The 16041-nt window shown below is 36.4% G+C and overlaps 1 protein-coding gene and 1 non-coding gene across 3 annotated transcripts in view; one reads left to right on the forward strand and one right to left on the reverse strand.

The window, feature by feature from the left end:
- Nucleotides 1–16041, forward strand: part of LOC106880757 (cyclic AMP-responsive element-binding protein 3-like protein 2) — a 579185-nt gene that overhangs the window by 111170 nt on the left and 451974 nt on the right. The window lies entirely within an intron of this gene.
- LOC128250182 (U6 spliceosomal RNA) lies at nt 11878–11980 on the reverse strand. Its single transcript, XR_008266285.1, has one exon. It is a non-coding gene; the product is annotated as a U6 spliceosomal RNA (small nuclear RNA).

Below are 16041 nucleotides of genomic sequence, written 5' to 3' on the forward strand. Positions count from 1 at the left end.
ATCGCTGTGAAAACAACATCCATTTATGAATTTTTTTTTCTTAAATACATGTTTTACCCGTGAATTTGCGTGTGTAAACTGGGAATGCATACAACGAGTTTCTCTACCCTAGGTGTACGGAAAACACTCGGCGAGAAATGGAAGAAAATTTGAAGAAAGAAGAAAGAAACAACATAATAATATAATAATAATAATAATAATAATAATAATAATAATAATAATAATAATAATAATAATGCAGTACCAGGCAGTGGCTTTCATGGCTTCTGATCTTAATTGATTGGAAGTGTTATCGTGTACATTGTTTTGTCTTGGTATAATAGATGGGCTACAGCAAATATTCTGCTCAATACCACAGATTTGTTTGTCAGTTGTTTGACCTTAACCGATTGAGCATGTCCCTTGGTGGCTGACGATATGTGCATCTCTGATCACGAGCAGAAGTAGTGGGGGAGCATCATAGCCATGTATTGAGAGGAATTCTTTGGGGTTTGAATAATTCAACTTTGGAAACATGGGTGTTTTACTCAACATCCTTAAACAAACCTTATCCGGGGACCTTTTGAGCGGGATGGGCTACCTGACCTGAAGAAAATTCTAACTGGGACCCACCTGCGAGGTCATGTGCTGTTTATCTTGATATGAGATCACCATGTCGCGCACATATGGTTGTGATGTATGTGCCTGGTGTACCCTTATCAGACGGGTAGTCATGATGGGTATACTGGGCTTCGTATATTTTACCCCAGTGTCACTTTGACGGCATGCACTGCTCCCTCACTCAATAATAATAATAATAATAATAATAATAATAATAATAATAATAATAATGATAATAATAATAATAATAATCCTTTCTAATATAGGCACAAGGCCTGAAATTTTGGAGGAGGGGACCAGTTGACCTCAGCGTTCAACTGGTACACATTTTATCGACACCGAAAGGATGAAAGGCAAAGTCGACCTCGGCGGAATTTTTTTAATAATAATAATAATAATTCTTTCTACTGGAAGCACAAGGCCTCAAATTTAGGGGAAGGATCGATTACACCAACCCCAGTGTTTCACTGGTACTTAATTTATTGACCTCGAAAGGATGAAAGGCAAAGTCGACCTCGGTGGAATTTTCAACTCAGAATGTAGTGGCAGACGAAATATCGCTAAGCATTTCGCCCGGCGTACTAACGATTCTGGCAGCTCTCTACCTTTAATAATAATAATAATAATAATAATAATAATAATATAAGAAATAGAAATAAATATGCAGTTTGGATTAGTAAAATGTGTCAAAGCAACCCTGAAAAGAGGGAAAATAGTTAAGAGTAGCAACATCACACTAGATAAAACCAATGAAATAAGAGAATTAGACCAAAGCCAGCCATACAAATATTTAGGAATCAATGAATTAGATAGGATACAACACACACAAATGAAAGAGAAAATAAAGAAAGAATACTATAGACGAGTTAGATCAATACTAAAAACAGAGCTCAATGCTAAAAACAAGGTAATAGGTATTAACACTTTAACTGTCCCAGTTATAAGTTACAGCTACAATATCCTTAACTGGACACTAAACGAACAGGAAAACTAGACAGGAAAACAAGAAAAATAATGACAGGATCTAGGATGCACCACCCAAAATCTGACATAGAAAGGCTATATATACAACGCACAGAAGGTGGTAGGGGTCTTATACAGCTGGAAAACTATTGTAAAATAACCACCATAGGACTGCAAAAATACATCCCGCAGAAGCAAGGAAAACTAATACAAATAGCCACAAAACACGAGCAAAAGAAAACACTGTTTTCAGTATTTAAGGAAGCTGACAAATACAATCAAGAAATCATACTACCTAATAAATACGAAGAAGAAGAAGAAGAAACAACAAAAGCTATAAAACAAATGAAATCCAAACTAAAACTAGAACAGCAACGGACCATGATAAAACGATGGCAAGAAAAGCCCCTACACGGTAAATACTGGGCAAAAGAAATAGACAGAGAAAAATCCCAGCAACGGCTGAGAAGCTTAGGACTTAAAGCAGAGACTGAAGGATTTTTAATTGCTGCACAAGACCAAAGCCTCCCCACCAGAAATTACCAAAAACATATAATGAAAAGAAACATAACAAGTAACTGCAGAATATGTGGCGATGGACAAGAAACAATAAATCATATTATCTCTGGCTGCCCAGTCCTGGCTAAGAAGGAACATATTCACAGACACAACTGAGCTGGGACCTATATACACTGGAAGCTACGCCAACACTATGGAATAACAACAGAAAAAAGATGGTATAAACACACGCCAGAAAAGGTCACAGAAAACGAGAAAGCAACCATACTCTGGGATATGCCAATACACACAGATAGAGAAATTAAGGCCAATTGACCAGATATAGTTGTCAAAGATCATGAAGGAAAAAAATGCTTTCTAATTGATGTATCAATACCAGCAGATGACAGCGTTTCCCTAAAAGAAATGGAGAAACTTTCAAAATACAAAGACCTGGAAATAGATGTAACTCGAATGTGGAATCTAAAAACAGAAACAATTCCTATCATAGTAGGTGCCTTAGGTATAATAAAAAAAATATTCAGACAAATACATAACAAAAACACCAGGACTTACAAATATATATAACATACAGAAAATTGCACTACTGGGCACTGCATACATCTTACGCAAAACACTTTCAATACAGTAACCATAAGAGCATGACAGCAAACCACAGCACATACCCAAGGCACACAGAGCTGCGCTCGGCAGTGAAGTGAAAGCACGTTATAAAAATAAAACTACTGAATAATAATAACTCACAAAAATTAAAATTGATAATAAAACAACATCAATAATAAATAACATGAACCTCGCCGTCACAGAACTAAAAGCCACAGAAACAAACGTCAATATGACCAGGTTAAATGATATAATATATGCAGCTGCCTCTGTGTCCACAAAAGAAGCTGGATATCCCCACGAACCCATCCAAACTGAATTATCAACCCCCACAAACAAATTCTGTGGATAAATAATATCCAGAAAAAGAAAATAAGAAAATAAAAGAAACGATTTGTCAATCCTCAATGAAACTAGTAGACAGTCAACACTACTAAGCAACAAGAAGAGAAGAAAAATATTACGTTAACACAATACAGAACAAAGTACACCTGAGGTAAAAGAAAAGCTAAAACAAGATATCCTCGCCAAAGCACAAAGAATCCGACGGTGTAAGAAACGCCAACATTTCTTTGAACAAAACAAATAGTTCAACTTCAACTCCAAAGGATTCTACCAAGAACTTGGCAAAAATAAAACAGAAATCAATGCAGCACCAACAGCAGAAGTAGTGGAAGAATTTTGGAAAGAAATATGATCGGCGAAGGAACAATCTCAGAAAAGATCTATCTAAATAACAAACACAGCACCTGAACAACTCCGGACTTCTATAACAACTGAAGAGGTCACCTGGGCACTGTAAAAACTAAGCAGCTGGAAGGCAACCGGGCACAAGATCCCCTACTTCTGGTTAAAATATCTAACAAGAATACATAAAACCCTAGCTGAGAAATTTAACTAAATACTAACAGAGTCAGAGACAATAATTGAATGGCTCACGGAAGGGAAAAACTATCCTAATTCTCAAATCCACTGAATCGGCAAACCCACAAAATTACAGACCGATAACTTGTCTCCCTACAATTTACAAAGCTTTTACTGCAATAACATCGCAGAAAATGGGCAAACATCTGTGAGAAAACAACCTATTTCCAGAAGAGCAGAAGGGATGCTGCAACGGCTCATATGACTGTAAAGATTAGCTAATGTTCAATAAAGCCATAACTGAAGATAGCCGAAGAAGGAAGAAGCTTTTGACAGTATTCCTCACACATGGATCCTAGAAACAAGGTAGCACCAATAATCACAAAATATACAAAACATTCCATGAATGCATGGCAAACAGTGCTACATCTCCAGAGAAAAGAAGGACTGATAAAAACCAAAGTCATCCCCATTAGAAGAGGAATATTCCAGAGAGACACGCTCTCTCCACTCCTTTTCTGCTTGGCACTGACACCTTTATCTGACTTGCTAAACAAAATTAGATGTGGATATACAAATGTTACGGCAATACAATGAACCTTCTCTTATATATGGATGAGCTAAAACTGTACGCTACAAATGATAAAGAGCTAGAAACATTACTTCAGACAGTACATGGATTTAACAAAGAAATAAACATGAAATTTGGCTAAGAAAAATGTGCCAAAGCAATCTTCAAAAGAGGAAAACTAGTTAAGAGTAACAACATCACGCTAGATAAAGCAAATGAAATAAGAGAAATAAGCCAAAACCAGACATACTTAGGAATCAACGAACTAGATACAACACAGCATAGACAGATGAAAGAGAAGATAAGAAAGGAATACTATAGACGAGCTAGGTTAATACTGAAAACAAAGTTCAATGCGAAAAACAAGATAATAGGTATCAACTACAATATTCTTAACTGGACTCTAAATGAACTAATCAAAATAAGCAAGAAAACAAGAAAAATAATGACTGGATCTAGGATACACCACCCAAAATCTGAAATAGAAAGGTTATATATACAACGTATCGTAGGTAGCAGAGGTCTTGTACAACTAGAAAACTATTGCAAAATAACCATCATAGGATTACGGAAATACCTACTTCAGAAGCAAGGAAAACGGATACAAATAATCACAAAACAGGAACAAAGAAAAAAACTGTTTTCAGTCTTTAAGGAAGCTGTCAAATACAAAAAAGAAGTCATAGTACCTAACAACTATGAAGAAAAAAAAGAAGCAACAAAAGCTGTAAAACAACTGAAATCCAAACTAAAACTAGAACAGCAACGTATCAAGATAAAACGATGGCAATGTTAAGCTAAACAGAAAAGCTAAACAGAAAAGAAATAGACATAGCAAAAGCCCAACAATGACTGAGAAGCGCAGGACTCAAAGCAGAGACTGAAGGATTTTTAATTGCAACACAAGATCAAAGCATTCCCACCAGAAATCACCAAAAACATGTAATGAAAAGAAATACAAGTGACTGCAGAATATGTGGTGGTAGATAAGGCGGCAAGCTGGCAGAAGCGTTAGCACGCCGGGCGAAATGCTTAGCGGTATTTCGTCTGTCTTTAAGTTCTGAGTTCAAATTCCACCGAGGTCGACTTTGGCTTTCATCCTTTCGGAGTCGATAAATTAAGTACCAGTTGCATACTTGGGTCGATCTAATCGACTGGTCCCCTCCCCAAAAATTTCGGGCCATGTGCCTAGAGAAGAAAATATGTGGTGATAGAGAAGAAAGAATAAATCATATTATCTTTGGCTGCCCAGTCCTGGCTAAGAAGGAATATATTCACAGACACGACAAAGTTGGGACCTATATACACTGAAAGCTGTGCCAACACTATGGAATAACGACAGAAAAAAGATGGCATGAATACACCCCAGAAAAGGTCACAGTAAAAGAGAAAGCAACCATAATCTGGGATATGCCAATGCACAGAGATAGTAAAATCAAGACTAATAGGCCGGATATAGTTGTCAGAGATCACCAAGAAAAAATTGCTTTCTAATCGATCTATCAATACCAACAGATGGCAACGTTTCTCTGAAAGAACCGGAAAAACTTTCAAAATACAAAGATCTAGAAATAGACGTAACTCGGATGTGGAGCCTAAAAACAAACAATTGCTATTATAGTAGGCACATTAGGTATGATATAAAAAAAATTCAGACAAATACATAACAAAAATACCAAGACTAACAAGTATACATAACGTACAGAAAATAGCACTGCTAGGCACCGCACACGTCGTGCGTAAAATACTTTCAATACAGTGAAAATAAGAGCACCACAGCAAATCACAGCATATATCCATAGCACACAGAGCTGCGTTCGGTACCGCAGTGAAAGCACGTGAAAAAAGTAAGACTACTGAAGAAGAAGAAGAAGAAGAAGAAGAAGAAGAAGAAGACGAAGAAGAAGAAGGAGGAGGAGGAGGAGGAGGAGGAGTTGCAGCAGCAGCGGTACAAATTGGGTCTGTTTCTTCCCAGATGCGATGACCATTGCATCGCTGTACATGAAAGTCAGTTTTCTAATTATGGATTAAAGTCTTATTCAGACAGATATAAAAACAAAATACCTTATAGCTTCTAAATATATGCTTCATAATTTAACTTCCAATAGTAACTATCAGTCTCAAATATTTCTACAAAACTGAATACGAACTGAAATTCCACAATATTCTGAGGAACCTTTTACCCATCATGTCCATGACATCCAAGATGACCATCGTGGATGACCATACGTTGTGAAATATGTAAAGCTAGCAGACATGTGCATAGCTGGTTTGTCAGCTACTCACATATGAAGGGTATCGGAAACAATCTCTATTTGAATTCGAACTTTTAAATAGCTAAACTTTAGCAAGCCATTATCACACGCTCCCCACACATTCACCGACCTCATAAATCTACTTGAATTTATTCTTAACTAAACAGTATTATCAATGAGTTGCTACCTTAATAGTATAGTTGCAAAAACTAGTTTTCAAATAATTATCAACAATGGATGGTAACAGCTGCTGCTATTCTCCAACACCAGCACAATTAGCTCTCACTGCTGATTAAGTTGATAGGCTATTTCCTGTTATTGATTTGTGTGAAACTTAAAATAGTGCAGCCGTTACTATTTCAAGCAATTTTCACTTGCAAATATTTCTTGGAAGGTTTTGTTCTATCAGGTAGATCTTCATAAAGACCACGAAGACGTATTACTAATGTAAAATCGTTGTTTCATGTATAACGTATATTTTCACTCATCTTCTGCCTACTCCAAAACTATACAGAGACCCCCCCCCCGCCCATATTTTCATCATTAATCCTCTAATCATACAACCATTACATAGTACTTTTCATTTGATTTACTATTTAGATCCTCACCTCTATGTCAAATTTTATGTTCCATGCCTACACTTAACACCACAATAATGTAATGAACACAGATTTTGGGACGTCGACAAATCGGTTCTGTATATATAAAACAGTTATCAATTCAAGGATATTATCTTACGTTCATCTTCCATCTTCGTTTCCAGTCAGACTGTATGACTGGATCCTACATGTCGCATTTTCATATGTGTAGCAGAGGATGTCTTCGAGACCACAATGCATGGATTACTCACTGACGTGTCGGAATTCACCCTAAACAAAACCACGCCACTTACATTTCTGCACTGACAGTTTCTCATCTTTCATCTTTTAGAAAGTTCAGCAGCGACGGGACAAGGATAACAGGAGCGTGCTTTGATGCAACTGGGAACTCCAAATTCGAACCTGCACGTTGACAGCAGATGTGTGACGATCACCTTTTCGGAACTTCTGACTACTCAGGAATCCGGTCCTACAGCTGCGTCTGTACTGTGATTTTCAAATATATACAATGAGACAATGGATAGTGTACACAGTAGCTACCAACAAAATACACTGAATGTTTTAACACTATAAACTCTGGTGTGGCTATCTACCACCTACAATGCAGCCATCAGTAATATGGAGTGAATCGTTATTTTATTTTTGTATGCAGGAAAATATAAGAATTTGAAAATATAAGAATTTGACATATCCGGAAATTGAGTGAATCTTCTCAACACTATAATTTCAAAGAACAAACGAGAGAGATATCAAAGGACTCCTTTTGTTTGGAAAACACCTAGTTAAGTAGGTGTGGGTAGACTAACTTAACACTATTTATTCATTAAAATTGCAGCCAAAAGGAAGAGAAAATAATATTTTGTGTAATTAATTGTGGGTAAGAAAAACAAAGGACTCAATTATGAAATCTGAATTGCCGTATTTTGTGGCATGGCAGACGCTGCATCGTTGAAAATGCACCCTGATTTTGAAAAGGTAAATCGAGGAAAAAAGTTTATATGCTTACCAAAGTCCCGCCCACATGATCAGACAGTGCCGGGTAGACACTCACTGAATGCCTATTACCAGACAAAATTAGCGAGCAAACCAGCAGAGTGCTCGTGTCCGATGCTGAGTGAAGTCATCAGATAATGACCATCTGCAGGTGGTTTGCAGTACATAACATTATGCTTTAACTGTCCTGCGATTGTTCATGCGTCACATTATAGTGGTTGTACCAAATCTGCCAGTTCCAATGGTTTTAACATACACTGATTTCATCTCGTTTACATTTACACTTTTGTTTGACTGAACATCAAAGGTCAAAAGGACTTCACCCATATGCTTAAACTGTTCTTACATTAATAATAAATTTATGGTACTCAAACGTTTTCTCTTCCTATTTTGCAAGCATTTTCTAAGTAAATTTTGTTCTTGTTCCCAAACTTAAGACATCTTGTTTCATGAAACGAAAATACCAGCAGTCCCTTTGAAATTATTCACTCCTTTGTTTGCTGCCAACCTTGTTTCTACATTGATCAACTACGTATCGCAAATTTCTTTGGTCTAATATCCATATTTTAAGTTTTCTTCTAAGTACGGCCGTGTTGCTGGTAGTATGCGAAGATTATGTTCCCTTTTATTCGCTTCTTTTAAATACGCACTCTGCCCATCAACACTGCCTCCTTCTGTTTCCTCCACTGGTGAATCATCTTGTCAATAGGAAGTTTCTGCTTCCCTGTTTCTATGTGCTTCTGAATATTGCTCTGCCTCAAGTTAAAACGCGATATTACAGTTATGTCTCCATGATATTCTTGCCACAGATAGGGGCAGGATTAATTTGCAGGACTAATCTGCAGTAAAAGCCTGGTAGCAAATAAACAAAATTATAGACGCGTGCAAATAAACAAAAAAGCCCAGTTCATTGAGACGAAAAACCAACCGTCCGCAATTTCTCAATAGATGACGCTTCTGTATTACAGTAATTAGTAATAAACAGCTCAGGAACAAGGGTAGTGTAGCGGCAACAAACTATCTTTTATTTACTTAGTAACTGTAATTTTAGTAACTCGTGGAGCTTTAGGTGCTTTCGCTCAATAAACACACACAGCGCCCGGTCTGGGAAATGAAGCCGCGATCCTCCTACCACGAGTCCGCTGACCTAACCACTGGGCCATTGCGCCTCCACAATTTTTTTTTTTTTTTACATTAACATTATTAAGTCAAATATTTTGTAGTATAGGAAATACTTGTAATCGCCAAGTAACGATATAACAGTTTTCGTAACAGGTATCCCTAAGGATACGAAACAGGAACTTCTCAAATAGCATCGTGGAATACGCATGGTAATTTTCAAAAAAAAAAAATATATATATAATTGAAGGAGGGGAATGTAATGGGAATTGGATGCGATCTTTGGTAAATGTAGCGGGAAAACTCCAGAACGTTTAGATTTATAGACCTCTTCAGAGATTCTTTTACCTGTTTCAGTCATTTGATTGCTGGATGTATAATTTTACTACATTATGTAAGCTCTCACTTCCATTTATACTATCATTCACAACTTATTCACAAGGCTTCGTAGAGGTATTTTTAATGCACTTCCTGATAAAAGAGAACCTGCTGCTTGTTGAAGGACACATAAAACTATAAATAATCCAGATTATTAGCCTTCGTCTAAAGATTTTGGTGAGGTAACTTAGTGTGACTGTTGGGAGCCAGATGTCAGATGATGTATACACTGTATATTTAATCGATTAGCATATCTGTAAAAATTGATTTGGAAAACCGTGAAATTAACAACTTTATAGTGATACGAAACAATTCTGTTTAATATCTCCGCTGTCCCAGCGGAAACAAGAGGTTCAGAAAAGTTTATTTTTAATCTTCCATTTTAAATTTGCTGATACCTTTAAGTACTTTAAAGTCATAAATAGTTCCGTATCACGAGTACTTATGTATAATCTATGAAAAAAGGATTGAATAATAATTTTTTATCATTTAGACTAAGGCATAAAGCTAATAGTACCTCATTATCTATGGAATAGAGACAATAATATTGGTTTCAGTCTTAAATGGGATTTAGTGCGTAGAACTCAACCATACACAAATAGCCGATATGGATGTAGACCTTATTGTATGGAATTATATGAAATTTATAAACATAGAGATAAGAACAATTAATAATAGACTTGATATTAGACTGTCATATGTTCATAAGATTACCTGCACCTTTAAATACTTTAGAAGCTGATAATTATTTAGTAAATCATATATTTTTTTGGTGACTAAAATTTGTTTTCTTTAAACCCTCTTTGATCTATTAAACCTTAATAATCATAATATATACCTTCCCTGTCCCAGGGGTGAATCTATTCTATCACGGTTAATATAGATATACTACTTTTTCCTAACGAGTCCTTAATTTTCAAATCTCCCCTAATTATAAAATATTCTCTCTATGATCTGTTACTATCATACATCAATCCTTGTTTTTCGTTGTATTTTAGATATATTTTCTTAACCTATTTCTAATTTTAATTCTATTTTATCTCTTAGATAGTAGAACGGTCAGTCATGATACTAATTAATTTATAACTCCTCAAAGATCTACTTTTAGATGTTTTGAAGACTACATTCTCCCTATTGTCTTCGATGTGTAGATAACGGGGTCACTATTCTCTTTTATCCTTCCTCCCCACTCTAGCCTATGCTAATTTCTGGTTTGTCTGTCATAATTTCTGGTTTGTCCTTTTTTTCATTCTGCCCAAAAATTTAGCAGCAGAATCATTGTATATATTTTCTCTCAATTGATGATATGAATATGTTTAAATAGCTAACTTGTCCTTTATGTTTGAAGTCTATGCAGTCATCTCTTTTACTCTTTTACTTGTTTCAGTCATTTGACTGTGTCCATGCTGGAGCACCACCTTTAGTGGAGAAAATCGACTCCAAGACTTATTTTTTGTAAGCCTAGTACTTATTCTATCGGTCTCTTTTGCCGAACCGCTAAGTTACGGGAACGTAAAGACACCAGCATCGGCTGTCAAGCGATGTTGGGGGAACAAACACAGACACACAAACATATACACACACATACATATATATATATATATATATATATACACACATACCCCTACCTCTACCCCACACTCCACCCATGCCTCCCCCACCTCCCAACACCCTCACATCACACCACACCAATACCCTTGCATCACACCACGCACACCACACCAATACCCTCGCATCACACCACGCACACACTACAACTGACCAACTACTTTCTCCCTTTCTCCCTTCCCCCATTTTCACACTACATACGTCAAGATCACCAGCAGTCTACCTCCCACACAGCCCCTCGTTCCCGATCACCGTTTGTTATCTCCCCCTTTCTTAGCTCTCCTGAAATAAGAATTTCTAACTTCCGGTCAGTCATTGTTATGATCGGCCATTATTATGATTGACCGTTGACTGAACACTATTCAATTTTTTTTCTCCGTGTTTTTCTCCTTGTCTCCGTATTCTTTCTGTTGAAGAGCGTAGCTCGAAACGTCAAAGACTTTCCGTATTCCCGAGCGTCATACTAATATATACTTTTGTTATTTACACCACCTGTCCTCGTCTGTTGTTATTTTTTGTATATTCTCCCATATATATATATATATATATATATATATATATATATATATATATATATATATATATATATATATATATATATATATATATATATATATATATATATATATACATATATGCGACGGGTTTCTTTCAGTTTCCGTCTACCAAATCCACTCACAAGGTTTTGGCCGGCCCGAGGCTATAGTAGAAGACACTTGACCAAGGTGCCATGCAGTGGGACTGAACCCGGAACCATGTGGTTCGTTAGCAAGCTACTTATCACACAGCCACTCCTACGCCTAAATAAAAGGAGGAACGCTTCACGAATTTGCGTGTCATCCTTGCGCAGGGGCCATGCTAATCTCTGTATCGTTCCAATTTTAGAATATGTACCGCCAATTATTTTCTTTGTGTTGAAGTAATGCTCTCATTGATTAATTAAAGAAGTCGCTCGAAACGGCCGTACTGAATTGAAACTTATACATCTTTGCTACCCATTTATATTTTACTCATCTATTTACTTTAGTTATAATGGTGTTTTCTTCTTGATTGTTACTTTCACTACGTTTCAAGGTATCTTCAAAACAGGAAACCGCACGCATGAGTCCTTTCCTAAAACTAATATCGGGCCTGAAATAAGAGAAACATACACATGCATCGGCTAGTCTTCATCATCTCTTTCAGATTTTTCGTCAAATATTAAGGAGAAAGAGGAGTAACTCTAAGCATGGAAAACTGTCATCAGAGTAGGAAGAGTGAGAGAAAGAAAGTTAATTAGCACAATGCCACCACATAGCTTAGTGGATTAAAGCATTGGTTAATTCAGTGCAGTCACTTAAAGGGTCTGAGTTTGATCTTAGACGAAGCACTAAGGTGAATCACAAGACAACTGAAGAAAGCTGGAACGTACACAGATGAAATGTAGTGAAAGGTAGAATCAAGATGAGGACACAACTCCAATTAACGTAAACGGTGTACATAAAATATTTTATCACGATCATAGAGGAGTATGGGGAAAATCATTGCTCCCATCTCGCAAGAACTGGGCTGAGATCAAAATAAAGATGAGAATGCTAATCACACCGGAAAACCTTCAAAAGATAGCTGACCTTATCTACATGGAGAGTGAAGAATACCAGTTCTAGTGGAGGGAACGAATGCAAGATGTTATGGATCGTTTCTGTTTGGCTGCACTTTCTGAAATTTTAAAATTAAGTGAAAATTTTCAAATTGGTGTATTGATGTAATTTTTCACACTCTAATCTTTCACGCTTGTTCCAGAAAAGTTTTTTTTTTTAAGTTACAGATGTTTAAAGTTTGATCATTTTTACCCGGTCAGAAAACAGGATTTCGAAGCTGCCATTTTGTACGTGACTGCAGTCGCAAGACAACAAGCAATAATGTCAACATTGCGACGACAGCACGTGTTTTAAGCATCTAATAAGTGAAAATGGCCAAAAAAAAAAAAAAAAGAGCAACCAACACATATTTTATAGTTTTAAGTGGGTATCAAAAATACAGCGTAAAATATCCAAAAGCAGCAACAAATGTGTACCAGCAGGAAAACACAGTGTAAACTATCAGTTTGTAAGCACACGTGGTCTTTACTAAACAAGAATTCCAACGCTTGGCTTGTTACTATGGAAATAGGCATCTATATGTCTGTGCCTTTCGACTGGCCAAAATTTGCAAAGTTTAAACATTATTAACTGATTATTTATTGATTTATGGCGAAAATGAATTTCATATCAAAAATGAGTATACAAAACTACATCAATACAACCAAATTTGAACTCGGAACAAAATTGAAGAAATTGAAAAGTGGCAGCCAAGCAGAAAAGATCCGATGTTATACTTAAGGTAAGGTAGCACCAACTACCCGAGGGCTTTCTGTTCTCAGACAAAATCATTTTACTGTCAACACTACAATAACGAAGCACCAACTGTAACAACAAAAACAGCAGCAACAGTAGCGTCGACATCGGCACCGATAGCAGCAGAAAGAACAGTACTACCAGAAAAAATCCAAACCACAACCAAGGCATCTTCGAAACAGGAAGCCTCACAAAAGAGTCCTTTCCTAAAACCAATATTACACCCTAAACAAGTGACAGAAACACACATATACATCAACTGGTATTCATCATCTCTTTCCGATTTCTTGTGAAACGATAGGGAGAAAGAGAAGCAAACCTAAGCATTAAAAGCTGTCATCAGAGGGAGAAGAATAAGAGAAAGAAAATAAGTTACCACAGCCCCACCACAATAAATAAATAAATGAATGAATAAGCAGATGAAACATCGAAAAGCCCGCAAACTAATCAACTCCGAGCACAACAATCGAAATAATATCAAGTATAACAAAAAATAAACGCCACACCGCAACAGCTAAACTCACCATTTATTCTATAAGCAATTTCGAAATAAACTTTATTTTCTAAGAAAAACTTAGATTATTACCGAAGATTATTTTACTGGCATTTCATTATGCAGATCTCTGCCGACATCAGTGATTTAATTTTCTGCATCATAAAGTGATATATTTCTCTCGAATCATGTAGCACTCTTCATTCTTGGTTAATAAATAAACTAGAGATGACATATTTATCTTCTATGTCCGTATATTCAACATTAACATTGCCCTTACATGTTATTAACTGTTACAGTGAGCTTGAACTTAAGCGAAAAGACTTTTATTTAATGTGTGTGCACATTAATCTAAGAGGCTAAAGATGGACCTTCTATGTATTTGCTCTCCTTACAAGAAATGGCAACCAAATCTCCATCTTCACAAAGATGAAAGGACACATTGGATAGCGTTGCTCAGGGTAGACAGTGCCTCAAAATAAGCAGAATGACTTGAGCTAAATAACAACAAACCACACTAATAATGGCCAATAATTTAAGGTGAAAGGATAAGCCGATTACATCGACTCCAGGGTCCAACTGGTATTTATTTTATCCACCCCCAAAAGAATAAGAAGTAACGCGGACTCAGCGGAGCTTGAATGTAAAGAGACGGAAGAAATACCGACGCGGTAAGAATTATGCCAGCTCGCCGCCTTCGTAAACCACACTAATAACAATCCTTTCTTATTCTAGCTCAAGGCCAGCAAATTTAAGAGGCTCAACGGGTTTATATTTTATCCACCCTGAAAAGATGAAACGCAAAGTCGAACTCAGGACAGACGAAATGCAGCTAAGAATTCTTTCATGTTATTTTTCGACTTCACTACATTCTCTCTCTCTCTCTCTCTCTCTCTCTCTCTCTCTCTCTCTCTCTCTCTCTCTCTCTCTCTCTCTCTCTCTCTCTCTCTCTCTCTCTCTATCTATCTATCTAGCTAGCTAGCTAGCTAGCTAGCTAGGTGTCTATCAAGCCAACCAGCCTGCTAGCCAGCCAGCGAAGGTAGAGGGGTGATGGTGGTGGTTTGTCCGGGTCGATAAATTTATGGCAGAGGCACTTTTGAGTTTGTGAAGACTGTATTGAAATTAAAAGTGATAGGAGAGGAGTGGGGGGAAACTCAAGGAATATCCTGGCTAGCACATACTCTACATACGCCACTCCCAGCCATCATGAATCTTCCACTCTTTCTATTTATTACATTTTTAACAAACACATATAATGTACATATAAAAATGTTTTAATTTTCTCTGCGCGTATGTGTGTTTGTCTGTGTGCGCGCGATAATATCTATATATGCATACATGTATGTATATGTATGCACGCACACATACACACACACAAACGCACAAACGCACACACACACGCACACACACACACACACACACACACACACACACACAAAGTTTGACAGATGCAACAAGTTTTACCTCAGAATATTATTTTATTATAATGATTAATTGGGCAGTTAAATTCCTCTTTTAAGAAATGAGATAAAATTAGGAATCTAGTATTTCTCATTCGCAAAATGAGCCCCCTTTAATTTTGCTCAGGTTGATTTCAATTTCGGTGTATCAATACAACTCTGAATTTTGATTACGACCAACCAATTACTTTATCTCGTAAATTAAAGAACCTGATGTTATTTGGAATTAAAGTTAGGAAATTTGGGTACAGACAGCGAGGCATTATCAGCTTGTTACCATGACAACTGAACATTGTGTTCTGTTTTACCCATATGTGTTGATTCTTCACACGAGATTTACTTAACCTGCGTGTTTTGTTTTAATAAGAATTTATATTTATCAATTTGAATTTTATTATAGATATTTTTCGTCAATCGTCTTAATATTTTACATATTTTTCATATATAACACAAGTTGTTTGCGATGTTTATACAGTTTCTTGGCATTAAGGTGAATGGAATATGTGAACTTATTTTTTAATTCTACATACAAAAACATATAAGATACAGGTATTCTTTTCCGTAGGACAAATTCTTTGTTGACCAATGTTATTCTTATCATAGTTTACAAATCCAAACATGAAAACGTTACTCAACTTTGA

Source organism: Octopus bimaculoides, chromosome 19 (genome assembly GCF_046866305.1).
Source record: "Octopus bimaculoides isolate indiv1 chromosome 19, ASM4686630v1, whole genome shotgun sequence".
Taxonomy (NCBI): Eukaryota; Metazoa; Mollusca; class Cephalopoda; order Octopoda; family Octopodidae; genus Octopus; species Octopus bimaculoides.